Source organism: Pristiophorus japonicus, unplaced genomic scaffold (genome assembly GCF_044704955.1).
Source record: "Pristiophorus japonicus isolate sPriJap1 unplaced genomic scaffold, sPriJap1.hap1 HAP1_SCAFFOLD_45, whole genome shotgun sequence".
NCBI classification, from domain to species: Eukaryota; Metazoa; Chordata; class Chondrichthyes; family Pristiophoridae; genus Pristiophorus; species Pristiophorus japonicus.
The window spans coordinates 3,821,072-3,848,692 of NW_027254352.1; the positions used below are offsets into that span (position 1 = coordinate 3,821,072).

General features: G+C 50.7%; 1 pseudogene; it reads right to left on the reverse strand.

Annotated features, from left to right (window-relative positions):
• Positions 1–1,437: 1,437 nt before the first annotated feature.
• LOC139251835 (zinc finger protein 235-like) lies at positions 1,438–11,033 on the reverse strand (annotated as a pseudogene).
• Positions 11,034–27,621: the final 16,588 nt, after the last annotated feature.

The following is a 27,621-nucleotide window of genomic DNA, read 5'->3' on the forward strand; positions in this document are numbered from 1 at the left end:
CCATCCCATGCTCTCCCTGCCCTGGGCCTGTTTGATGGGACAGTTTAGAGGGAGCGTTACTCTGTATCTAACCTGAGCTATACCTGCTCTGGGAGTGTTTGATTGAACAGTGATGAGGGAGCTTTACTCTGTATCTGTAAATGTCTTGAGAATGTTTGATGGGATAGTGTAGAGGGAGCTTTACTCTGTATCTAACCCGTGCTGTATCTGCCCTGGGAGTGTTTGATGTGCTGTGGAGAGGGAGCTTTATTCTGTATCTAACCCGTGCTGTACCTGCCCTGGAAGTGTTTCATGGGACAGTGTAGAGGGAGCTTTACTCTGTATCTAACCAGTGCTGTACCTGCCCTGCGAGTGTTTGTTGGAACAGTGCAGAGGGAAGTTTACTCTCTTTCGAATCCCCGGAGAAGGGCCAGGGCCCAGATTGTGGAACATAACCAAGGGGGAAAGAGTAGGAGAGAAGGGTAGATAAATCAAGGAGACAGGACTGAGGGACACCAAGCTTCAGTGTTATAGCCTGTAGACTTCAGGAGGGGCAGACTGAGTTCAGTAGTTTTAGGATCCAGGTAGAGAACAAGGAGCAGATGGGGAGACTGTTGTGGATTCCAGCACAGTGAGGATGTCGGGGAGAGATGTTGTGTAGGGCCGTGTATTAGGGCTGCAGGAGGGACAAGGGAGAAAATGTCAGAGGAGCAATTACTGCAGCAATGTCCATAAATAGTGAGAGATTGAAGGTGGGGTTAGCGTGGACCATGGACAGGCTGTTAAACTGTCTGTTTGCTGTCACCAGCTTTCCTTCTGTTAAAAATAGCCTCCTGTAGCCCAGTGACACAAACAGCCCATTAAACTCCACCAATATCCTTTGGTCTGGTGAGAAATCCATTTGTGAAACATCAGTTGTTGTTAAAGCTTCTAATTCTGACACCTCACAGTGAGAAATGAGATTCAGAACTGCCGATACCATCAGCTTTAAGGAGATAATCCCCTTTGGAGATTGGATTGCCCATTGAGTTTGACTAAATTGATGTTAAACCAACAATGCTGCTTTACCCTGTGACAATAACAGATTATCAGAATTTTTCCCACAGGTTAAAATCCAATATTACAGGGACTCACTTTCCTGGATGGTTGGACTGGATCCTGTGATATGAGAAACATTTACCTCCTGTCAGACTTGGACATCTTGCAGATACATCTTTTAAAAAGTTGTGGGAACTCAGTTCTGAAATGGATTCCACACAGTTTGTAACAAGTGCTCAATCAGCTCGTCTTAGTGTCGAGACATCAAGGACTCGACACACTGAGTGTGTGTGAAACAAACCTGATTTATTTGACATTGATACAGATTAAACTCCAGCACAGTTATAGGGATTACTCACATCAGCTTTACCAAACCCCAACTGCCCGAATGAACATGGTTGAAGCCTGGATTTGATTAACAGTAACAGCAGAATCCAACCCCTGAATCACTTGTGAACTCGCTGGTGTGTCAGCACGTTGGAAAAATTAGTGAATCCCTTTGCACACTCACGGCAGGTGAACGGTCTCTCCCCAGTGTGAATTCAGTGGTGTGTCAGCAGATTCTTTGTGCTTTGAAAGCTCCTCCCACAGTCAGAACATTTAAAAGGTACTTTATCGGTGTGAAGAAGCTGGTGTGTCCTGAGGTTGGATGATTGAGTGAATCTCATCCCACACACCGAGCAGGAGACGGCTTTTTCCAGGGTGAACTCGCTTGTGGGTCAGCAAGTTAGATGAACGAGTGAATCCCTTCCCACATACGGAGCAGGTGAATGACCTTTCCATGGTGTGAACTCGCTGGTATTTCAGTAGGTTGGGTGAGTGAGCAAATGCCTTTGCTGAGATAGAGCACAGAAACGATCACTCGCCAGTGTGAACTCGCTGGTGTGCCAGGGTGTGGTTGTATTGAGAAAATCCCTTCCCACACTAAGCAGGTGAACGGCTTCTCCCTAGTATAAATTTGCTGGTGTTTCGCAGGTACGATGATTTTTATGGAAGTCTTCAGACAGTAAGAGCAACTGAACAGCCTCTCCCGAGTGCGACTGCGTCGATGAATTTCCAGCTGGGACTGGTAAATGAATCTCTTCCTACAGTCCCCATATTTCACGGTTTCTCCGTGGTGCGGGTGTCTTTGTGTCTCTTCAGGTTGGACATTCGGTTGAAGCCTGGTCCACACACAATACACGTGTACGGTTTCACCCCGCTGTCAATGGTGCGATGTTTTTTCAGATTGTGTAACTGATTAAAGCTCTTTCCACAGGCAGTACACTGGAACACTCTCACTCGTGTCTGTTTGTGTGTGTGTGGGAGAGTCTCGTTACTTTTCCCGTCACACTGATGTTTGAAATCTTTTCCCACAAACAAAACAAACGTTTAATCTTCCACATCAAAGGCCGATGATATTGTGGCCCTGGTGAATGGAGTGATTCTGTCAGACCTTAATGTGATGTTGGGTTTGAGTGTGCAGTCTGTAAATGCTGCCCTTCTCACAGCCTGTAACATGAGTTTACAAAAGCCATCAAAATTCCAGGATATAAACTCACAACATTGGCCTGAAAATCCTGGCCTCCCCGGGTCCGTACGGAGTGTGCAAGGACCCGGGAAGGCATCGCAAAAGCCGTTTTCCAGCACACAATGCGCTTGACAGATCCAACGCATATCGGGAGCGAGGACATTTGCATGGGCAAGCTTGAAGGATTTACCCATATCTTGCCCAGCAAATGTCCTCAACCCTCTTGCACCAGATAAAAACAGGAGCATAGCCTACTTTTACAGGTGTAAGTGTTTTAAAACACACTTAAAACAGAAAGTAAAATTTTTTTAAAAACTTTATTTTTTTTATAAACCCTGCCCACTAGATTATTTTAAACCATAATTTAAAAAACCTTTTTAAAAACTCGCAAATGTTTTTTTCCCTAATATATTTATTAACTTTAATTTCAATTACGGTGTGTTTATAATGTTTTATTTGGTTTTATTGTGTTTGCTGTTTTTCTCAATGAACAGCAGTGAGAATTCGGAGGTAGGGAGATCCGCTTACTGTTAATTGAGAATACTTTACCTGATTGGTTGAGCTGTCACACGTCACTGCATCTCCTGCGTGGGAACCTTGAGGACGGGAGCGCGCTTTGCATTGCGGGAAGAGAAGGTCTCCCCACCGGAATCTCACGCTCCTCCGGGAACAGGGACTTACATGGAAATGTTACAGGTCGGAGGCATCTGCCCGCGGTTCTTGTTCGGGGCCTGAGGCCCACAGCGGGTGTGTGAAGCGGATGATGCCGAGTGTTTTCTCTGGGCCACCATTCGGGCTGTGTGAGGCCCGCGTCCCCCCCGCCCCACCACCTGGGTTTATTAACCCGCGTCCATCCGCCCCACCCCTGGGGTTTATTAAAACGGGTCCCCCTTCCCGCCCCACCCCCGGGGTTTATTAAACCGCGTCCCCCTCCCCGCCCCACCCCCGGGGTTTATTAAACCGCGTCCACCCCCCCCCCCGCCCCCGGGGTTTATTAACCCGCGTCCCCCCCCCCGCCCCACCCCCGGTGTTTATTAAACCGCGTCCCCCCCCCCCGCCCCACCCCCGGGGTTTATTAACCCGTGTCCCCCCCCCCGCCCCACCGCCGGGGTTTATTAACCCGCGTCCCCCCCCGCCCTACCCCCAGGGTTTATTAACCCGCGTCCCCCCCCCCGCCCCACCCCTGGGGTTTATTAACCCGCGTCCTCCCTGCCCCAGCCCCGGGGTTTATTAAACCGCGTCCCCACCCCGCCCTACCCCCGGGGTTTATTATCCCGCGTCCCCCCCCCGCCCTACCCCCGGGGTTTATTAACCCGCGTCCCCCCCCGTCCCACCCCCGGGATTTATTAACCCGCGTACTCCCCCCCCCACCCCACCCCCGGGGTTTATTAACCCGCGTCCCCCCCGCCCTACCCCCGGGGTTTATTAACCCGCGACCCCCCCCCCGCCCCACCCCCGGGGTTTATTAACCCGCGTACCCCCCCGCCCTACCCTACGGGTTTATTAAATCGCGTCCCCCCCCCGCCCTACCCCCGGGGTTTATTAACCCGCTTCCCCCCCGCCCTACCCCCGGGGTTTATTAACCCGCGTCCCCCCCGCCCTACCCCCGGGGTTTATTAACCCGCGTCCCCCCCCGCCCTACCCCCGGGGTTTATTAACCCGCATCCCCCCCCCGCCCCACCCCCGGGGTTTATTAACCCGCGACCGCCCTTCAGCCCTACCCCCGGGGTTTATTAACCCGCTCCCTCCTTCCCCACCCCCGGGGTTTATTAACCGGCGTCCCCAGCCCCCGCCCTACCCCCGGGGTTTATTAACCCGCTCCCTCCCTCCCCACCCCCGTGGTTTATTAACCCGCGTCCCCCCCCCGCCCCACCCCCGGGGTTTATTAACCCGCGTCCCCGCCCCCTGCCTAACCCCCGGGGTTTATTAACCCGCTCCCTCCCTCCGCACCCCCGGGGTTTATTAACCCGCGTCCCCCCCCCCGCCCCACCCCCGGGTTTATTAACCTGCTCCCTCCCTCCCCACCCCCGGGGTTTATTAACCCGCTCCCTCCCTCCCCACCCCCGGGGTTTATTAACCCGCGCCCCCCCCCGCCCTACCCTCGGGGTTTATTAACCCGCTCCCTCCCTCCCCACCCCCGAGGTTTATTAACCCGCGTCCCCCCCAGCCCCACCCCCGGGTTTTATTAACCCGCTCTCTCCCGCCCTACCTCCGGGGTTTATTAACCCGCTCCCACCCTCCGCACCCCCGGGGTTTATTAACCCGCGTCCCCCCCCACGCCCCACACCCGGGTTTATTTACCTGCTCCCTCCCTCCCCACCCCCGGGGTTTATTAACCCGCTCCCTCCCTCCCCACCCCCGGGGTTTATTAACCCGCGCCCCCCCCCCCGCCCTACCCCCGGGGTTTATTAACCCGCTCCCTCCCTCCCCACCCCCGGGGTTTATTAACCCGCGTCGCCCACCCCAGCCCCACCCCCGGGGTTTATTAACCCGCTCTCTCCCTCTCCACCCCCGGGGTTTATTAACCCGCGTCCCCCCAGCCCTACCCCCGGGGTTTATTAACCCGTGTCCCCCCCCCACCCCACCGCCGGGGTTTATTAACCCGCGTCCCCCCCCGCCCTACCCCCGGGGTTTATTAACCCGCGTCCCCCCCCCCGCCCCACCCCAGGGGTTTATTAACCCGCGTCCTCCCCCCCCACACCATCCCCGGGGTTTATTAACCCGCGTCCCCCCCGCCCTACCCCCGGGGTTTATTAACCCGCGTCCCCCCCCCCTGCCCCACCCCCGGGGTTTATTAACCCGCGTACCCCCCCGCCCTACCCTAGGGGTTTATTAAATCGCGTCCCCCCCCGCCTACCCCCGGGGTTTATTAACCCGCATCCCCCCCGTCCTACCCCCGGGGTTTATTAACCTGCGTCCCCCTCGCCCTACCCCCGGGGTTTATTAACCCGCGTCCCCCCCCGCCCTACCCCCGGGGTTTATTAACCCGCATCCCCCCCCCGCCCCACCCCCGGGGTTTATTAACCCGCGACCGCCCTCCCTCCCCACCCCCGGGGTTTATTAACCCGCTCCCTCCCTCCCCACCCCCGTGGTTTATTAACCCGCGTCCCCCCCCCGCCCCACCCCCGGGGTTTATTAACCCGCGTCCCCGCCCCCCGCCCTACCCCCGGGGTTTATTAACCCGCTCCCTCCCTCCGCACCCCCGCGGTTTATTAACCCGCGTCCCCCCCCCGCCCCACCCCCGGGTTTATTAACCTGCTCCCTCCATCCCCACCCCCGGGGTTTATTAACCCGCTCCCTCCCTCCCCACCCCCGGGGTTTATTAACCCGCGCCCACCCCCCGCCCTACCCCCGGGGTTTATTAACCCGCTCCCTCCCTCCCCACCCCCGGGGTTTATTAACCCGCGTCCCCCCCCCAGCCCCACGCCCGGGGTTTATTAACCCGCTCTCTCCCTCTCCACCCCCGGGGTTTATTAACCGGCGTCCCCCCCCCGCCCCACCCTCGAGGTTTATTAACCCGCGCCCCCCCCCCGCCCTACCCCCGGGGTTTATTAACCCGCTCCCTCCCTCCCCACCCCCGGGGTTTATTAACCCGAGTCCCCCCCCCCGGGTTTATTAACCCACTCCCTCCTTCCCCACCCCCGGGGTTTATTAACCCGCGTCCCCCCCCCCGCCCTACCCCCGGGGTTTATTAACCCGCGTCCCCCCCCCGCCCCACCTCCGGGGTTTATTAACCCGCGTCCCCCCCCCCACCCTACCCCCGGGGTTTATTAACCCGCTCCCTCCTTCCCCACCCCCGGGGTTTATTAACGCGCGCCCCCCCCCCCGCCCCACCCCCGGGGTTTATTAACCCGCGTCCCCCTCCCCCGCCCCCGGGGTTTATTAACCCGCGTCCCCCCCCCGCCCCACCCCCGGTGTTTATTAACCCGCGTCCCCCCCCCCGCCCCACCCCCGGGGTTTATTAACCCGCGTCCACCCCCCGCCCCACCCCCGGGGTTTATTAACCCGCGTCCCCCCCCCCGCCCCATCCCCGGGGTTTATTAACTCGCGTCCCCCTCCCGCCCCACCCCCGGGGTTCATTAACACGCGTCCCCCCCCCCCCCGGGGTTTATTAACCCGCTCCCTCCCTCCCGCCCATCTCTCACCCACCGCGCATGCTCAGCTCACAATGCCCGACAGATTGACGTGCCTCTCGACCAATAGGAAGAGCGAAGAGCGCAGTGCAGGGCTGGAGGACCGACCAGGCGGTTGGTCCTTTAACCAATCGGAGTGTGCGAGGGGCGGGGTTGGCTCAGCAGGCGGGGCTTGCGGCCCCCAGTGGGCAGGGCCGAGTCTGCATCTCCCTCACTGTCTGCGCAGGCAGTGGAGGCGGACTTCGGTCGGACAGCCAGTTCCGGGAAACAGGAGGGGATTGTGGCCGCAGGGCAGGATTTGGACCCATGGGTGGGCTGGGAAGCTCTGTCAACACCCGGTGTCGGCCTCAGGCCCCGAATTAGAGCCGACAGTCCCAGGTGAGCGTGGTCACTGGCCGCCATCTTGCGCAGGGCGGGGTCAGTTTTCATGCGCGGCCATCTTGGTTCAGGAACAGAGAGTGGGTGGGGCTTCAGGGTCTCTGCTCCCAACGAGATCCCAGTGCCCGGGAGATGGAGCATCCTGGGCAACAGGTTTTTCATCATCTTAGAATCAGAGACTGGTTTTTGCTCGGAAGGAGGCCATTTGGCCCATTGAGCCTATGCTGGCTATCTGCAAAAGATTCAGCTAATCCCACTCCCCCTCCCTTTCCCCATAGTCCTGCAGATTTCACTCTTTCTGGTTATTATCTAATTCCCTTTCGAAAGCCGTGATTGAGTCTGCCTCCACCATCGTTTCAGGCAGTGCATTCCAGATCCTAACCACTAGCTACGTAAAAAATATTTTTCTTATGTTGCCTTTGGTTCTTTTGCTAATCATCATAAATTTATGTCCTCTGGTTCTCGGCGCTACTGCCAATGGGCACAGTTTCTATCAACTCTGTCCAGACCCCTCATGATTTTGAACACCTCTGTCAAATCTCCTCGCAATATTCTCTGTTCTGAGGAGAACAACCCCAGCTTCTCCAGACTATCCACGTAACTGAAGTCTCTCATCCCTGGAATCATTCTCGTAAATCTTTTCTGCACCCTCGCCAAAGCCTTCACATAATTACTAAAAGGCGGTGCCCAGAATTGGACACAATCCTCCAATTGAGACCGAAACAATATTGTATGCAAGTCGATCATAATATCCACACTTCTATACCTCTATTCATGAAGCCTAGGATCCCGGAAGTCTTTGTAACCGCTTTCTCAACCTGTGCTGCCACCTTCAGTGATTGGTGCACATATACTCCTGGGTCTCTCTGTTCATGGACCCCGTTAAATTTGCACCCTTTAGTTTATATTGCCTCTCCTCTTCTGAACAAAATGTATCACTTTTATCTCTTCCATGTTAAATTTAGGCTGCCACATGTCTGCCCATTCCACCAGCCTGTATTTCTTTCTGAATCTATCACTATCCTCCTCAGTGTTCACGATCCTTCCAAGTTTTGTTTCATCTGCAAGGTTGGAAATTGTGCCCTGTACACCCAAGTCTAAGTCATTAATATCGATCAAGAAAAGCAGTATACTTAGTAACGACTCCTGGGGAACACCACTTCCTCCAGTCAGAAAAACAACCGTTCACCACTACTCTGTTTGTGTCACTTAGCGACTTTCATATCCATGCTGCCACTGTCCATGTTATTCATGGGCTTCGATTTTGCTGGTATTGGTAACACGCCCGGGATGCCTAAAAACTAAGCCCAGTCTGTTAATCTCTTTCAGCTACTGGACTTAGCGTATGTCCCACAGCATCTCTTCCACCTTTAATATGTGAATAGAGCATCACGCCTGCAAACCTGGTTTAAATTTTTATCCACTCAGCAAATCGATTTAAGAAAAGCCTGTTGGCCGCTGAGACACTGTTCAGTTGCCAGTGTGCTGCTGGTTTGCTTGGCATTTTGCCTGTAATGGACTTCGTATTTTGGTCTCCATATTTAAGGGTGGATATACATGCATTGGAGGCTGTTCAGAGAAAGTTCACTACATTGATTCCAGAGATGAGGGGGTTGATTTATGAAGATAAGTTGAGTAGGTTGGGCCTATACACATTGGAGCTCAGAAGTATGAGAGGTGATCTTAACGAAACTTAGAAGATAATGACGGGGCTCGACAATGTGGTTGAAGGAAGGATATTTCAACTCAGGGGAAACTAAAACTAGGGACATATCTTAGAATAAGTGGCCACCCATTTGAAACGGAGATGAGGAATTTCTTCTCTGAGGGTTGTAAATCTATGGAATCCTCTGCCTCAGAAAGCTGTGGAGGCTGGGTCTTTGAATATAATTAATGCAGAGATAGACATATTTTTGATTGATAAGGGAGTAAAGGGTTATGGGGAGCGGGCAGGGAAGTGGAACTGAGTCCATGATCAGATCAGCGATGATCTTCTTAAATGGCAGAGCAGGCTCGAGGGTCCAAATATCCTACTCCTGCTCCTATTTCATATGTTCTAACTGAACATTTCTCCCAGTGTAACGTTTGTTGTATTGAAATGTGTGTCTTTTATAAGCTTCAGGTCATTGCTCATGCCTACTGCAATTGTGTAGAAAAGGTATGTGTAAAGAGATGGTCTTTGTATGGAGAAGTGAATCAAGGAAACACTACCTGTGTGTGACAGTGACACAGTCTTGTGTCACAAGCAGAACAATGCACCGGTATCCTTGTGGTTATGGTTTGAGCAGGGTCAGTTCACCAATGTTCAAGGTAAGAGGTGGCAGGAATCGGGAGCAGCACCAGTAAATAAAATCGAAATGGAAATTCTGATATAGTTATCTTCATTTTTTCCGATTTTAATAGCTTTTGCTGAATGTGGCCCGCGCCAAGTGCCAGAATATCGGATCAGGCTCACCATAGAAAATGAGTTTGGCAGCACTAAGGTAGACAATGTCAACCAGATTCCCCCATCCACCAACCTAACTATTTCTTCACTAACCCAAACTAGTCCTTATTTTGAGGAAGCCATGTTCAGTACTTTTAATGGCCCCTTCACTTTCCCCATGAAAACAGCATCTCAGGATATATTCGAGCATCTTCCTGGTGATCGAGGTCACGTTGATGGGCGTTTATTCCCTGGCTCAGATTTGTCCCCAATTTGGAAAATGGGAACTACATGTGCTCCCTTCTAATCTCGGGGAACAACCCATGACACTACTGAGCTGTTGAAGATATGGGCAAGGGGCTGACAGAGCGCTCATCCCATCTCTTTAATCACCCTTGTGTGGTATCATCTGGACCGTACACATGTCAGGATTAACCCGCATGCAACTTTGCTGTCAGTGAAGAGAGATGAGAAAGACTAAAGTGCTGCTTGCCCCTCTCAATGTGGCCCTGAAGGACTGTGTCCAGGCTGAAGTTCTGTTCCCCCTGTAATATCCTCCCCCCAGATTGTCCTTTCTCAGCTCCAACCAGGCGATGCTAAACACTCAGGTGGCAAAGACAAAAATCCACAGCAATGTGCTGAAAGCAAGACAAATGTGTATGTCTATATAGAGTTATTAACACCAGCGTTACAGGAGTTATAAACCCCAACTATCAGAATGAACACGATTCAGTCGGGGATGTGATTAACAACAGCAATAATAGCAGAGTCCAACCCCTGCAGTCACTTGTGAACTCGCTGGTGTCTCAGCAGGTATTGTTTGCTTATAAAACTATTCTCACAGTCAGAACATTTAAAAGGCCTCTGCCCAGTATGAACTCGCTGGTGTGTCCGCAGGTGGCATTACCAGGTGAATCCCTTCCCACACTCAGAGCAGGTGAATGACCTCTCCGCGGCGTGAACTCGCTGGTGTGTCAGAAGGTACTGTTTGCTTTTAAAACTCTTCTCACAGTCAGAATATTTAAAAGGTCTCTCCCCAGTCTGAACTCGCTGTTGTGTTCAGGAGATACTGTTTGCTTTTAAAACTCTTCTCACAGTGAGAACAGTTAAAAGGTTTCTCCCCAGTGTGAACTCGCTGATGTGCCAGCAGGTAGGATAATGCAGTGAATCCCTTCCCACACCCAGAGCAGGTGAACGGCCTCTCCCCAGTGTGAACTCGCTGGTGTGTGCGCAGGTGGGATGAACGAGTGAATCCCTTCCCACAGTCGGAGCAGGTGAACGGCCTCTCCCCAGTGTGAACTCGCTGATGTGTCCGCAGGTCGGATGATGTCGTAAATCCCTTTCCACAGTCGAAGCAGGTGAACGGCCTCTCCCCGGTGTGAATTCGATGATGCGTTTCCAGCTGGGACAGGTAGTTGAATCTTTTGGCACAATCCCCACATTTAAATGGTTTCTCCCCAATGTGACTGCGCTTGTGTCTCTGCAGGTTGGATGATTGGCTTAAGTCTTGTCCACACACAGAGCACGTGTACCGTTTCCCCCCACTTTGAACAGTGGTTTCTGCTTCCATGGTCAAAAGCTGATGGTATTCCAGTCCCAATGGATTGAATGACTGTCAGATCTTGGTGATGTTTGGTTTTAGCTTCCAGTCTATAAATCCTCCCCTTTTAACACCCTGTGAAGTGAATTTCAAACAGCAAAAAGGGAGTGAGAGAGAGAACCCACAAAAACACAAAGGCAGATTGTGAAATTGAGCTTAATGAATCTGATCATTTGTGGGGCCAGCACGAGAAAAAAGTGACCATGAAAGCTGCCGGATTGTCGGTGAAAAACATCTGGGCCATTACTGTCCTTCAGGCAAGGGAACCCACCTCCCTCGACAGGCCCACATGGGAAATTGTTCGTCCCACTGGGCCGAGAAGTACTGGGGATGAATCCGAGCAGCTTCTCCCCCCTCTCCATCCAGCTCAAACTGATGCAACAAACAGACCCACACAGGAGGCCAGGGAGTGACTTCCACATCCAGCGCCCACCCTGATAGAGCGGCTGGGAATTGCTGGGCCTGCTGTGTAAATGTAAGTTGTTGTTTTCCTGGTGTGGGGGAGGCGCTGCCCCTGGGGTTTGCTGGTGCCGGGAGTGGAACCTGACTCGGGGCCCGAGAGCTGCGTTGCCCGAGAACCGTGGGCCGTGTTGCCCTTGTTTGGGGGGGTGCAGGCTTGACCGGCAGGTCTGACTCAAGGCATTTGACAAGGTGCCACATTAAAGGTTACTGCACAAGATAAAAGTTCACCGGGTTCGGGGTAATATATTAGCATGGATAGAGGATTGGCTAACTAATTGAAAACAGAGAGTCGGGATAAATGGTTCATTCACTGTTTGGCAATCATTAATTAGTGTCAAATGCCGACTGGAATTACAAATACACCACATCCACGTTATCCACCCTGTTCATTACATCCTCAAAGAATTCCAGCAAATTTGTCAAATATGACTTCCTCTTCATAAATCCATGCTGTCTCTGCCGCAGGGATCGTGGCTGGGACCCCAACTATTTGCAATCTATTTTAACGATTTGGAAGAAGGGACAGAGTGTAATCTCGCCAAGTTTTCTGACGTTACAAAGATGGGAGGAAAAGCAATGTGTGAGGAGGGCACAGAATCTGCAAGAGGACATAGAATGGCCAAGTGAGTGGGCAAAAATCTGGCTGATGGACTATAATATTGGAAAGTGTGAGGTCATGCACTTTGGCACAAAAAAATCAAAGAGCAAGTTATTACTTAAATGGAGAAAGAATGCAAAGTGCTGCATTACAGCGGGACCTGGAGGTACTTATGCATGAAACTCAAAAGGTTAGTATGTAGGTACAGCAAGTGATCAGGAAGGCCAATGGAGTCTTGGCCTTTATTGCAAAGGGGATAAAACCAAGGAAGTTTTGCTACAGTTATACAGGTTATTGGTGAGGCCACACCTGGAATACTGCATGCAGTTTTGGTTTCCCTATTTACAAAAGGATATACTTGCTTTGGAGGCAGTTCAGAGAAGGTTCACGAGGTTGATTCCGGAGATGAGGGGTTTGACTGATGAGAAAAGGTTGAGGAGGTTGTGTCTCTAAACATTGGAATTCAGAAGAAAGAGAGGTGATTTATCAAACCGTGTAAGATTATAATGGGGTTTGACAAGATGGATGGAGAGAGGATGTTTCCACTGATAGGGGAGACTAGAACTAGGGGGCATAATCTTAGATTAAGTTATCGCCCATTTAAAACGGAGATGAGGAGGAATTTCTTCTCTCACAGGGTTGTAAATCTGTGGAATTCGCTTCCTCAGAGAGCTGAGGAACCTGGGACATTGAATAAATTTAAGCCACAGATAGACAGTTTCTGAACCGATAAGGGAATAAGCGGTTATGGGGAGTGGGCAGGGAAGTGCAACCGAGTCCATGATCGGATCAGCCATGATCGTATTAAATGTAGATGTCTCTGCAAGGTCCTGCAACTCCCCTGGGAGGACAGGCGTACCAACATCAGTGTCCTCGTCCAGGCTAACATCATAGAAACATAGAAACATAGAAAATTGGTGCAGGAGCAGGCCATTCAGCCCTTCTAGCCTGCACCGCCATTCAATGAGTTCATGGCTGAACATGAAACTTCAGTACCCCCTTCCTGCTTTCTCGCCATAACCCTTGATCCCCCGAGTAGTAGGAACTTCATCTAACTCCATGTTGAATATATTTAGTGAATTGGCCTCAACTACTTTCTGTGGTAGAGAATTCCACAGGTTCACCACTCTCTGGGTGAAGAAGTTTCTCCTCATTTCGGTCCTAAATGGCTTACCCCTTATCCTCAGACTGTGTACCCTGGTTCTGGACTTCCCCAACATTGGGAACATTCTTCTTGCATCTAACCTGTCTAAAACCCCTCAGAATTTTAAACGTTTCCATGAGGTCCCCACTCATTCTTCTGAACTCCAGTGATTACAAGCCCAGTTGATCCAGTCTTTCTTGATAGGTCAGTCCCGTCATCCCGGGAATCAGTCTGGTGCTTCCCTGCCTGTTGCTGTGGCTACCTTCCCAGTCCCCTCCAGTGCTGTCCTCACTGCAGCTACTATCTCGTCAAGGGATGGTGAGGAGCTCGCTCCACTTCCCCCACTCTGGGTGGCTCCTGAAGGGCTTCTCCTCCCATATCTCTTTACTGGGCTCCTGCAATCCCTTTTAAAATGCCCAGCATTCCCGCACCCGGAGCACACTCCCTCCTTATCAGGTGAGCGGCCACCCTCCTGGTGCCATTCCCTTTTGGGAATCGGGTTGTTTTTTACTTCATTTACCCGACCTTTGGAGGTTTTATCCTCCTCCCCTCCTCCATTCCGTTGGACCAGTGCCAGTTGCCTGACCACTGCTTCCTCGGTGAGGTTGGGGTCCCGGGAATAGAACAACAGTTTTGCCCTGGCCTTGAGCAACAGGCAGGGAAGCTCCAGACTGATTCCCGGGATGGCGGGAGTGACCTATCAAGAAAGACTGGATCAACTGGGCTTTTATTCACTGGAGTTTAGAAGATTGAGAGGGGACCTCATGGAAACGTTTAAAATTCTGACGGGCTTTAGACAGGTTAGATGCAGGAAGAATGTTCCCAATGTTGGGGAAGTCCAGAACCTGATAGAGAATTCAAACAGGCTGCATTTATACAGGTTGAGAAGACACAGACTCCCATTTCTGCATGCGACTGAGCACATTGCATTAAGTCATCAATCAACTTGACATTTCAGGACCTTTGACAGTGAGCCAATTCGGGGTTAAGAATATATCAATTGAGCCAATAAGGTCAAAGGAGGCGAGTTCATTTCTGTAAATTGAACCAGGTATAAGTACAGACATTTTGACCATGTGGACTCAGAAGGACAAAGGCCTGGCTTAAAGCCAGAAGCTTGAAGTTGCTGCCAGAATAAAGTTACATTAAAACTACAATCGTAGTTCGTATTTCATTGGAAATTAGGAGATCTAACAATTTTGGCGTCATGAACAGGATCGCTGAGGGAAGAATCTGAATTTTGGACATCGGACCTACATACTGAGGTAAGGGCTCCTCTTTATAAAAGTCCTCGGTCAAAAGTCTAAATTCGCCTCTCCTTCTACGCGATTCCGAAAGCCTCCGCTTTGCTAACCCTCCAGTTGGTAGTCGGCTCGAGGCCCCATAGACGTCTAACTTCGGCGGTGCGTTAGTGAATTGATCACCGACCCACTGATCGGCTGAAAAGCCTACGACTCGAGACCCCAGTAAAGAAATCAGTAGTATGGCAGCAGCAGATAAGAGCAAAGAATTGCCTACAACTGTTAAAGGTGGGCAGGCGCCACCTGAGGTTTTGATAGATGAAATTCTCCAACAGTTGAAAGAATACATAAAGCAACAACTCGACTTATCTAAAACCTGTATTAAGATGGAAAAAAAGTACGGAACCACCAAAGGATAATGGTCCTTGGACGAGATTAAAAGGGTCTGGGGAAAAACGACCTGTATGAAAAATAAAGAGCGAACTAGATGGTCCCTAGCCGTTATGGAAAAGATCCGAAAGCGGAATGAAATTATAATGCGTTCCCAACATGATCGAGAACTGACCAGTACAACGGACCAATTGCAAGCTGTTTGTGCACAGGTCCAACAGAAAAAACTTCAACTTGAAAAGGCGGAAGCGGAAGTTAAAGATCTTAAGGTGAAATTAACGAATGGAAAAAAACATTAGGTCAAGGAGACAGTAATAGGAAAAGGAAAATGTATCGATCAATTCCCAGGGTATCCATGTTTGGATCAATTAAAAGCACAAACCCGAAGACACGACCGAGGAATAGATACGGATTCTGAATCTTCCGACGATACAGTGTCGGAGGATGAAGAATTAGGTGTGCGCTTCGCCCCATTTAAAAAAAGACGAGTTGTAGTCAAATCGGAATAGACTGCGGATGAGGGTGGAACCAAAAACACGAGGAAAAGGGTGTATGCAGAATATTTAGTTCATGATCCGGCTGAGCCAGAGAAAATTGGTAAATGGTCCAAGGAATTGCCCAATCCTAAGAAAGGGGGAGTAAAAACGTGGGACCAATTGCACCGCTTAAGAAATATATATCAACTTCATCCCTGGGACTGAGTGCAAATTTTGACCATAATGGTGCCAAAAACACAGGGAAGAAAATTGCACGACAAGGTAGAAGAAGCTTTGAGGCAGGATGAACAAGAATTAAACGCAGGATAGGAGGCGATTAAACTGGCTGCAAGCCTTCAGTCCAGCTAAGACAGAATGGGGAGAAATTGCAGCCTGCCAACAGAAAGGAACAGAGGAGGTCCGGGAGTATGACGAGCGGTTTAGATGCACGTGGCTAGAACATTCGGGTATGAATAATACGGATGAAGAAATGTATGAACACGTGTTTGGACCTTTGAAAGCAGCTTTCATGACAGGTCTAAAGCCAGAACTGTCCAAAATGCTTGAGGTAGTTTTAGCGGACTGGGAAGGGAGAGAAACTACCTTTGCAGCATTGGTGGATCGATGTAACCAATTACAGCGGGATATGGAAGCTAAAGTCCCAGCTGTACAGGCTATGGGATGGAAATCCCAGGATTCCGATAAACAGTTATTAGGAAAATTACCTGGAAAATTTCATAATTGTGGGAATGAAGGTCACTGGGCCAAGACGTGCAAGGCAAAACAGCAAGGTCGTGGCCGGGGAAGAGGACGCAGCCAGGGATACAATTCAGCCAACAAACCAGGCTTGTCACAAGATAACAACCTCATAGAAGCATTTAAGCAACTGACAATACAACAACAGAAGGAGTTACTTGGGATAGCAAAAAACAATTAGAGCCCACCCTGATCCACTTCCTCACACTAATACAACAAAGGGGAGATGGGCTATATATAACTGTGATGATGGGCGATAAGGATGTGTACTGTCTTTTAGACACAGGGGTGGAATTAACATGCTTACCCGTACAATATGGAGACGTTTTGTCGTTGGATGGTAGGGCACGTACAGCCTCTGGAGTTGGGGGCCATAAAATGGAAATTAAAAGGACAACACGGGTACTTATAATGCTGGATCCACATGAACTAATGACGCCGTTCAGGATAGGCCCAGTTGATCAACCCCTTTTGGGAATGAACGTTCTAATCCAAGTAGATTCATCATTGCATTTCGAGGATGGTCGGGTGACGTGGTCACTTAGAACTTTGAAGAAAGAAGATTTGAAGGAACACCCGATATGGACGAAAGATAAGAATGATTGTGGTCTACTCCAGATGGAGCCTACGTCATTTACCGGGACCAAGCCTTCATGCACTGAATAGTATCCCATCAGTCCAACTGCCATCGCGGGAATCTTACCGGTTATTCAGCAATTGGAGAAACAAGGGTTGCTTATTAAAACGCATAGCTCCTCCAATAGCCCCGTGTGGCTGGTACAGAAATCTAATGAAACTTTGACTGTCGATTATAGGAAAGCTAACCAGTGTATTGATTAAAAAGCTCCTTTGGTCGCGGATCCCTCCACCATTTGTAATGCTCTCAAACCGGAACATAAATATTTCTCGGTTATCGATATGGCCAACGGATTTTGGTCGGTGCCTCTGGCACCGGAGGTTCAACAGTGGTTTGCTTACACAGTCCAAGGACAACAATATACTTGGACCCGGTTACCGCAGGGATTCCACAACAGCCCTACGGTATTCGACATGGCTTTACAAAGCCATTTGCGATAATTACCTCCCCTGTCATCCACAGTCATCCAATATGTAGACGATATCCTGCTCGCGTCAAACACGGAAGAACAGCATGAACAAGATTTACGAGCTTTACTGGACCACCTTTGGCTGAAAGGACATAAAGCCACCATCGACAAAGCACAAATATCCCAAGAAGAGGTTGTATACCTGGGACAAAAGATTTCAGAAGGAAAGAGAGAACTTACCTAGGATAGAACTGCAGCCATTCGGGCTGCTAAAAAACCCACCACTATTCAGGATTTAAGGTATTTTTGGGATTGTGTAACTTTAACAGAAATTGGATTGACTCCTTCACGCAGCTTGCTCAGCCACTGATATTTTAAAGGGGAAACGTGACTCTAAAGAAGCCATCACCCTCACTAAGGAACAGCAAGAGGCCTTCCTGAGTTTGAAAAAGGTTTTGTGTTCAGCACCGCCTCTGGGAATCCCAAACAGTGGTAAGCCATTTACCGTTTGTCCATTAGAAAGAAGGATACATGACAGCTATACTGACACAAGAACATGGGGATCGGCAAAGGCCTATTGGCTATTATTCGGCAAAACTATATGCCCTCGGATGGCGAAGTTGCCTAAGGGCCATGGAAGCTACATGTCGAGCGGTAATGATCACTGCGGGTCTCGTCCTCGACCAAAAGCTGATTGTCAAGTGTCCCCACACTGTACACGCTTTGCTGTCTTTGAAAAGAATGTCTCAGGCGACGGCAGCTAGATGGACCCGCTAATCAGCAGTTTTGGAAGCTCCTAATCTCCATATCGTCCGGGTCAGCCCGGTTAATCCCGCAACTATGCTTCCGATGTCAGAATCGAGGGAGCAAGAGGGGGGAGAATGTGAAGAGCATGACTGCGTGGAGATTTTAAAAGGAACAGAAGAAGCAGCCTTTGCAGCAGAGGAGACGCTGCAAAACCCAGACCTCATCCTGTTTACAGATGGTTCCTCTGTTGTTGACAATGGTTCCAGAAAAGCAGGATGGGCAGTTACAACCTTATATGAGGTAGTGGAAAAAGGATGTTTACCCTCAGGAATGTCATCACAACAGGCCGAGTTACGGGCCCTGTCAGAAGCATGTCGAAGAGCAGAAGGACATACAGCTAATGTCTACACAGATTCGCGTTATGCTTTTGGAGTCGCTCACGACTTTGGTCTGTTATGGCGGAAAATAGGATTCCTCACTACTGCTGGTACACCTATCCGAATTGGAAAAGAAGTCTGAGACTTACTAGAACCATACAATTACCTCAGGAAGTGTCCATCCTGAAGTGTGAGGCCCATACCTAGGAAAATACTGCGGAAGCACAGTGAAATGCCCCAGCCGACCAGGCAGCTAAAGATGCCGCCTCACAGGGCCGTCCCCCATTAGAACCAACACATGTGCAGATTGAAAGTACTCAGGACTCTGACATGAGACGTTAAACAATGCAAGGCGAGTGCTCCCGAGAGGAAAAATGGACATGGATTGAGGCAGGAATTAAGATATGTGAAGATGGTTTCCGGAGACAAAGAGTTACCATCAAGCCAGTCGCACCACAAGTGCTTATGCCTTTTTTAGCCCAACAGATACACTCGTGGGGACACTTGGCCTCACAACAGATGACGGCACGTTTCCAGAAAAGCTGGTGGGATCGGGGATTTAAAAAACATGCCCAGTTGGAAGCAGACCGCTGTGTAGTCTGCCAGAAAAATAATTCTGGACCGATCACGGTAATGCCCCAACTGAGGCCCTCTGCCCCTGTCGGACCATTCCAGCATCTGCAGGTTGATTATATATCTCTTCCTTCATGACAAGGATACACTAACATTCTTGTCATGGTTGACAGATTCTCTAGATGGGTAGAAGCTGTCCCAACTAAAAGAGCCACAGCCACTCACACTGCAAAGGACTTGTGTAAGGATTACATTCCCCGATGGGGAGTCCCGAGTAGCATTGACTCAGATCAGGGAACACACTTCACAGGTGCTGTCTGCCAAGAAATCTGTAGGTTACTGAACATTGCGTGGGATTTACACTGTCCTTATCATCCACAATCATCAGGACAAGTAGAACGAATGAATCGAACGTTGAAACAACGGCTTGCCAAATATCACCAAGAAGGAACACCATGGCTCCAGGCACTACCATTAGTGCTATGTAGCATTAGGGCAACCCCAAACAGAACTACAGGTCTAAGCCCATTTGAAATTATAACAGGAAGACCCATGTCGCTGCCAGGAACTATTGATTTAAGGAAAGCTGATGTTCACTTAATGAGTGACACTTTGTATCTTACTGTCAGAACCTAAACAATGCTATTAGCTCTGTTTCCCGACAGGTATCCGCAGCTTGGGGTAATCCACCCGAAGGAGGACACAACATCATCCCGGGAGTCTGGGTGTATGTGAAAAAGTTGCATAAAGAAGCTTTGGGTGCCAAGTGGGAGAGACCTTATCAAGTGTTATTGACCACCCAGGCAGCTGTTAATGTCCAAGGAAAGAAAGCTTGGATCCACACTGCACACGTTAAACGAGCACCCGTAACTGAAGCTGAAATTTAATAAGGGCAATTACTTTTTGCCAAAATGTATAAATTTACTGTATTACTGATTGTAGATATTCTAGGCCTAGGCCTACTTCTTACTAGCCGACCCTCTGCACCAAAGGGAAATAGTAGAGTACCAAGGGAATTACATGTAAATACCTTTTTATATAGGTCATACATTTATGCCAAACAAGGTAATATTTCAAGTTGTTGAGTATGTGCGCATATTCCTATTCACTCAAAGGGAACGATTCCCCTGAGGCTAGATCCCTTGAATATCTCGGAAATGGCTGAGTGGATAATTAATGAAAACAAAACAGGCAAGGCATTTCAGGATACAGAAAACTGGGCACGTAAATGGAAGTCAGCAGGATAAAATCTGATTACCTTTGAAGGGGAAAACCAACCGTGCTACAATAATTCCAAACGGTCCCCATTTTTTCTTATCGTTAATACAACGGGAATAGAAAGACCGGGGTAATCGGTCTGTCTGATTAGAAATATCAAAGCAGGCCAAAATAATGGGTGTAGTAACTGCTCCCGGCATTATAATATAATCAAGCCATGGAACCATCCAAACTGGGCCGATGTGGGTATTTTTAACGTAACGGGGATTCTGAATAAAACAGATGGAAAAGCCTGGACAGGACCTGGAGTGTTGCTGACAAAGAAACAGCTAACATTCATTGCATATAATGGCACCTATTGGGTGTGTGGCCACAAGGCCTACCCTTGGCTGCCCCAGAATTGGACGGGATCCTGCTATTTATCCTACATTGTGCCTTATATGTATCATATAAAGTCACTGTCGGAACATTTACACCGTCCTAAGAGAGCTAGCACAGAAACAGAGAGGTTCTTTGCCATTCTGATCCCCAGGTATGGGGCCGCCAGACTGGCAAGGGAATCCATTAACATGGCATCCGTTGTGGAATGGGTAGCCAATGATACCTCAGAGGCCCTCGTTAAAATCAATGCAGAAATGGAAGCAATCCACACAGTAGCCCTACAGAATAGACTGGCCCTTGATTACATCCTGGCTGAAAAGGGAGTTACTTGCACCCTACTCGGAACTGAGTGCTGCACATATATCCCAGATAGCTCCGAAGAAATGACCCACTTAGCGGAGCATATCCAAAAGAAGGTGGAAAAACTTAAGCAACCCCCATCATTCACTTTGTGGAGCGGAGCCACTGAATGGCTAGGTTCAATAGGAACTTCATTGGTGGAAGGTTTAATTCTATTTGTTGTAATTATTTTACTTGTATATTGTTCGTTTATATTGATTAAATGTTGTTGCAACCAGGCGGCTATAGCTGCTGTCCAGCAGGTGAGACACCTTGCAGGTCCCAGCAGACCTCCTGTACGTAGCACAGGGGTATGTTATGCTGAAGGGAAGGTTCTTTACTGGTTGAATTAAGATATTGATTTGGATTAAATTGGAATAAGGTTAATTAACCTACTAAAACCAGACTTCCATAGTGGCCACGATGGACCTCAGGTCGGTGTAAATTTGTGTGGAAGCTACTAATCCGGATATGTGGCGAAACACATCAACACATTTTAGAAGGAAACTCTATTAAAATGTATGAAATTATTTTGAAGAATGTTTAACCAGTGATAACTGATGTTTTATGATTCCGTTTGTGAAAGAATCAAAGGGCGATTGATAGATAATTCAAACAGGCTGCATTTAGACAGGTTGAGAAAACACTGACTCCAATGTGTACATGCGACTGAGCACATTGCATTAACTCATCAATCAACTTGACATTTCAGGACCTTTGACAGTGAGCCAATTCGGGGTTAAGAATATATCAATTGAGCTAATAAGGTCAAAATAGGCGAGTTCTTTTCTTTTCTGTAAATTGAACCAGGTATAAGTACAACCATTTTGACCATGTGGTCTCAGAAGGGCAAAGGCCTGGCTTAAAGCCATAAGCTTGTTGCTGCTGGCAGAATAAAGTAACGTTAAAACTACAATCGGAGTTCGTATTTTATTGGAAATTAAGAGATCTGTCACATCCCCAGCATTGAAGCACTGACCACAATCGATCAGTTTCGCTGGCCAGGCCACATAGTTCGCATGCCAGCCGCGAGACTCCCCAAGCAAATGCTCTATGCGGAGCTCCTTCATGGCAAACGAGCCAAAGGTGGGTCGTGGAAACGTTACAAGGACACCCTCAAAGCCTCCCTGGTAAAGTGCGACATCACCACTGACACCTGGGGGTGCATGGCCGAAGACCGCCCTCGGTGGAGAAAGTGCATCCGGGACTTCTTCGAATCTCAACGCCGAGAGCATGAAGTGGTCAAGCGCAGTCAGTGGAAGGAGCGTGCGGCAAACCAGTCCCACCCACTCCTTCACTCAGCGAATGTCTGTCCCACCTGTGACAGATTCTGTGGCTCCCACATTGGACTGTTCAGCCACCAATGAACTCACTTCAGGAGTGGAAGCAAGTCTTCCTCAATTCCGAGGGGCTGCCTTTGATGAAATGGCAGAGCAGGCTCAAGGGGCCTTATGTTCTTAAATTGTGGGTGTCTGCTATGGGAATGTGGATTTTACTTTGTATCTGTCCATCTCTGGTATGTGAATGAGGGTTTTAATCGGAGTCAGTTTCTGATACGAGACTGTGGGTTTTATCCTGCGCCTGTCAATTTCTGGTAATTTCCTGTGGGTTTCATTCTGCTTCTTTCCATTCCTTATGTGTGAATGTGTGTTTTGTGCTGTATCTTTCCATCTCTTATGTGATTGTGAGCTTTGCTCTATACCTGTCATTCTCCAATATAGAAACTTAGAAACTGACAGCACAGAACGAGGCCATTTCGGCCCATCATATCCACGGGGGCCGACAAAGAGCCGCACAGCCCATGGACAGCGGCCCAAAAGATTACATAAAACTATGAACAAATGACGGAAAGTCAGAGAGCACCCAGCCCAACTAGTCCGACTCACACAACTTATACTGAAACATTGTACACACCAAACGAAGCCATGTAATCTCCTGGGAGAAGCAAAAACCAGATAAAAACACAGGCCAATTGAGGGAGAAAAAATTTGGGAAAATTCCTCTCCGACACATCCAGGTGATCGAAACAATTCCAGGAGATCACCCTGGTCGAGTTCGATTCCCTGCAGTACATATCATTATATCTGCGCCTTCCAACAAGGGGTCATTCAGTCTAATCCCAATTACCAGCTCTAGGTCTGTAACTCTGCAGGTTACAGCACTTTAAGTACCCATCCCGCCATCTCTTAAACGTGTGAGGGTTTCTGCATCCACCACCAAGTTCCAGGTCCCCACAACTCTGTGTGAAGAAGTGCCCCGTTAAATCCCCTCTAAACCTTCCACTAACCATCTTAAAGCTATGCCCCCTCAGAACAAATCCGTCCACCAATGGAAATAGACCCTTGCTATCCACCAAATCCAGGCCCCTCAATATTTTGTACACCTCAATCAGGTCTCCTCTCAACCTCCTCTGTTCCAATGAGAACAAACCCAGCATATCCAATCTGTCCTCATAACTAAGATTCTTCATTCTAGACAGCATCCTCGTAAATCTCCTCTGCACCCTCTCGAGTGCAATCACCTCCTTCCTATAATATGGCGACAAGAACTGCATGCAGTACTTCAGCTGTGGCCGAACTAAAGCATAATACATAGAAACATAGAAACATAGAAAATAGGTGCAGGAGCAGGCCATTCAGCCCTTCTAGCCTGCACCGCCATTCAATGAGTTCATGGATGAACATGAAACTTCAGTACCCACTTCCTGCTTTCACGCCATACCCCTTGATCCCCCGAGTAGTAAGGACTTCATCTAACTCCCTTTTGAATATATTTAGTGAATTGGCCTAAACTACTTTCTGTGGTAGAGAATTCCACAGGTTCACCACTCTCTGGGTGAAGAAGTTTCTCCTTATCTCGGTCCTAAATGGGTTACCCCTTATCCTTAGACTGTGACCCCTTTTTCTGGACTTCCCCAACATTGGGAACATTCTTCCTGCATCCAACCTGTCCAAACACGTTTAATTTAATTTAATACAATTTAAACATAACCTTCCTGCTGTTATGTTCTATGCCTCGACCAATAAAGGCAACTATTCCGTATGCTTTCATCACCACCTGATCCACCTGGCTAATGACTTTCAGGGATCTGTGGACCAATGGTGGAGCTTCGGAGTTGTGGCCTATTCAGTTGGAGCTGCGTTGCTGAGAGAGAAGGAAATCCCTGCTGAAGCTCCTGTCTCGAAAGCCTGAGTGAACCCTGAGACCAGTCCAGGAAGAGCAGGAGAGGGCTGGCTTGCTACACATTCAACGTCCAGAGGGAGAGGAGTAGAGCAGAAAATGTATCATTTATTGCTACTACAGAGAGTTGGAGAGAGGGGGAAAAGAACATCCTGAGAAAACACAATCCAGTGTGGAAGGAGGGAGAGCCATTTCGACAATCTTCGACAGGTGGGTGTGTTTTGGTGCATTCCGCGAAAGTCTTTATTGTATCGGTGGGGGGAGGAAAGAAGACCTTTCGAGGGCCAGAACATCGCGGCGTGTGTGTGTGTGGGGGGGTCCTGCTTACAGCTAGGCCCCACACACCACTGAAGCACCCCTCCCCCATTGCCTAGCCTGGGCTTGCTGGAGCTACCTTGCTGAAGTAACACGAATTACTCTATTAAACATCGTTGGGAGTGTGTGCCTGGGTGAAGACATCTTCTCCCCCCACCCGAAGACCATTCTACAAAGACTGTGTTTTTTGCCATCTGGGGAGTGCACCCCAAGAAACACCCACCCATCGCTGTGAGGGGAGACCTGCCCTCGCAGCTTCCCTCTTTCCCACCCCTCTCTCTTTCACACTCTCTCTATGTCTCTCCCCTCTCTCTCTGAGAGCCCTTTCCTCCTAATTGTAAAAACAACTAAGATAACTGAGCAGAGGGAGCAAGGCCCCTCCCCATTCATTAACTAGGGGAGAGGTGTGCCCCATTAAGAGCTCCCTCTGCTCAAAAAACCAACGAGGCCAATTAAAGACCATTAAGGCCTGTGACTTTGGGGTGGGTATAGCCCTTAAAGGGACCCCGTGATGGCGACCCCATCCACGCTGGTTGCAGGGCCAGCTAGGACATCTGCGCAGGTGGCGTCCACATCCACGGTGCCTCCTGCTGCCCTGCCACCATTCAGACTGAAAGCAAAACTACACGGGGTCAATGAGCATTGAGGAGTGCGTGCGGGTGACGGCTGGGGTAGTCGGCCCCTTCGCCATTGTCGCAACCTCCAAGATGTCTGGGAAGGCAGTATTCTTCCTGGTGTCGGAGCGGGCGGTGTCCCTGGCCCTCGAAAAGGGGCTCACGGTGGGCGGGACGTTCCTGCCGGTGGACCCTCTCGAGGCCACCGCGCAGAGGGTCATCATTTCAAACATCCCGCCCTTTGTTCCCGCTAAACTCCTCCTCCTTCACCTACACCAACTGGGGGAGGTAAGGTCGGGGATCAACACCATACCGCTCGGCCTCAGGGAGAACAGCCTGCGCCACGTGTTCTCCTTCCACCACCAGCTCTTTGTCCGGCTGGCGCAGGAGGAGACGACGGAGGGCAATGTTAATGTGGTGCACGAGGGGACTGCCTACCGCGTCTTTTGGACGTCGGACAGCGTGCGGTGCCATGCCTGTAGGGAGGTGGGGCACATTCGCAAGAACTGCCCCGCCTCCAAGGCCGCCAAACCACTGAAGGCGGCCAAGGCTGGCGGCGCCGCCACTCCTCCTCCTAGTAGCATCCGCATGCCGGGAGCTGTGGGTGCGCGGGCATCATCGGGGGCCTTTATTTTCACGGCCTCTGGCGGAGGTGTGGGAGAGCGTCCGATCAGAAAGAAGGCGCGGAGGAAGGCGAAACATCTCGAGGCGGGTCCCCTCAGTGCGCCAGAAAGTTTGACCACCGCGCTCAGCCCAACCCAGTCATCGGCGAGCGCGGGGTGCCCTGAGCCCGTGCCTGAGCCATTGATCAATACTGCAGAGGAGCTCGGGCGCGGGCAAGACAAGTAAAAGGGGGTGGCGTAGCGGGAGGCCTCAGCAGAAATGGAGGTCTCCCTGCCTCCGCGAACCACCAGGAACAAAAGGAGGCGCCGCTCCAATGAGGCGGAGGGGGAAAAACATCCCTCCGCAGAGGAGTCGGTGCCCACTGCCTATCCCGCGTCCCCCATAAGCGCCCCCAAACTGTGCCGTCGACGGGAGGAGTCTGTCCCCGGGGAGGGAGGGGCAGTCGAGGCTGCCCGGCCTCTGCCTCCCGAGGATGGCGTGGAGGATCTGCCTGTCGTGGGGGGCGTGGGACCAGCGGAGGAATACGATGCTGCCGGGTCGAGCGTCCCGGGGACTGAGGCGGGCGGGGCCGAAAAAGCCGATCCTGAGCCAGCCCAGCCAAAATCCCACTTCCCCCGGGTGTCGCTCGACTCGGCAGAAATACACAGTATCAGGGTCGGATGGAGCGGCCGGGCCGTTTACAGTACCCCGTGCGGTCGACGGGCCGGCTGCTGGCAGCGACCTCCCGGAGGGGGACGGGGAATTTGTGGGGGACCAGGGAGAAGATCTCGAGTCCATCGCCAGTGAGGTGCTGGATCTCCTCGTGCCCGCCACTGAGTCCCTCCTCATTCCTGCAAAGGAAATCCGGGACTTTTTTGTCCAGTGCCGGGGTCGGGGCAACCGAGCCCATCTGGCCCTGGAAAGATGGTCCGAGCAGGGGCTGCTCGTCGCGTCTGTCCGCGCCGCCACTAATACCATGGCCGCGGGCCGGCCCTCATCAAAGGCGCAAGGCCTTGAGCTGCGCCGGCTCAAAAGTTTCCTCGCTGGGCTGCTGAAGGAGTGGAGGTCAACAAACGACTCCACTCCTCCCGCCACAATAGGTTAGGAAGAGGTTGCACTATGCTTTTGTCATGAAGATAACCATAGCCAGCCTCAACATCTACGGCGGCAGAGAGGCACACCGTAGATTTAACAATGTCTCGCTCCTGCGAGAGGGGAAATATGCGGTGTGCTTCCTGCAAGAAACCCACATCGTTCCGGAAGGCGAAGCCACGTGGCTCCTGGAATGGCAAGGAGAGGTCCGCATGAGCCACCTCACTACCACTTCTAGTGGGGTGGCCATCTTGCTGGCCCCGCATTTTCAGCCGGAGATCTTGGGGGTCGAGGAGCCCGTGCCAGGCCGCTTGCTGCACGTAACGGTTCGCCTGGGGGACGTGCCGCTCCATCTCGTGAACGTGTACGCCCCTCAGCCCGACCCGCAGCAAACGCGCTTCTTCGAAGAGGTGTCCGCTCTTCTTGGCTCCGTCGACGTCGGCGACTGCATTGTCCTCGGGGGGGATTTTAACTGCACCCTCGTGGCGAGGGACCGCTCCGGTGCCCCGCAGAGCATGACGGCGATGGAGAAGTTGAGGGACCTGGTCGGGTCATTCGACTTTGAGGACGTCTGGTTAAATCTCCATCCCGAATCCAGCGCCTTTACTTGGGTGAGGCCTGGAGTAGGATGGTCCAGAGTCGACCGCCTTTACGTGTCTCGGGCGTACGTTTCCTGCGTCCTGGCGGCCTCCATGCGGCCGCTGCCATGTTCGGACCACCACCTGGTGTGGGCGGAGCTCGCTTCACTCCGCGCGAGGACGGGGTCCGCGTACTGGCATTTTCACAACCGGCTGCTTGAGGGCATGCGGTTCCAGGACTCGTTTCGTCGTTTCTGGGCCGACTGGAGAAGGAAGCAGTGGGGCTTCCCTTCCTTGAGGCTATGGTGGGACGTGGGCAAGGCTCACGTCCACGTCTTCTGTCAAGAGTACGCGAGGGGGTCGACCAAGAGGCGGGCGGCCAGGGTCGTGTGCCTAGAAAAAGAGCTGCTCGACCTGGAGTCCCATCT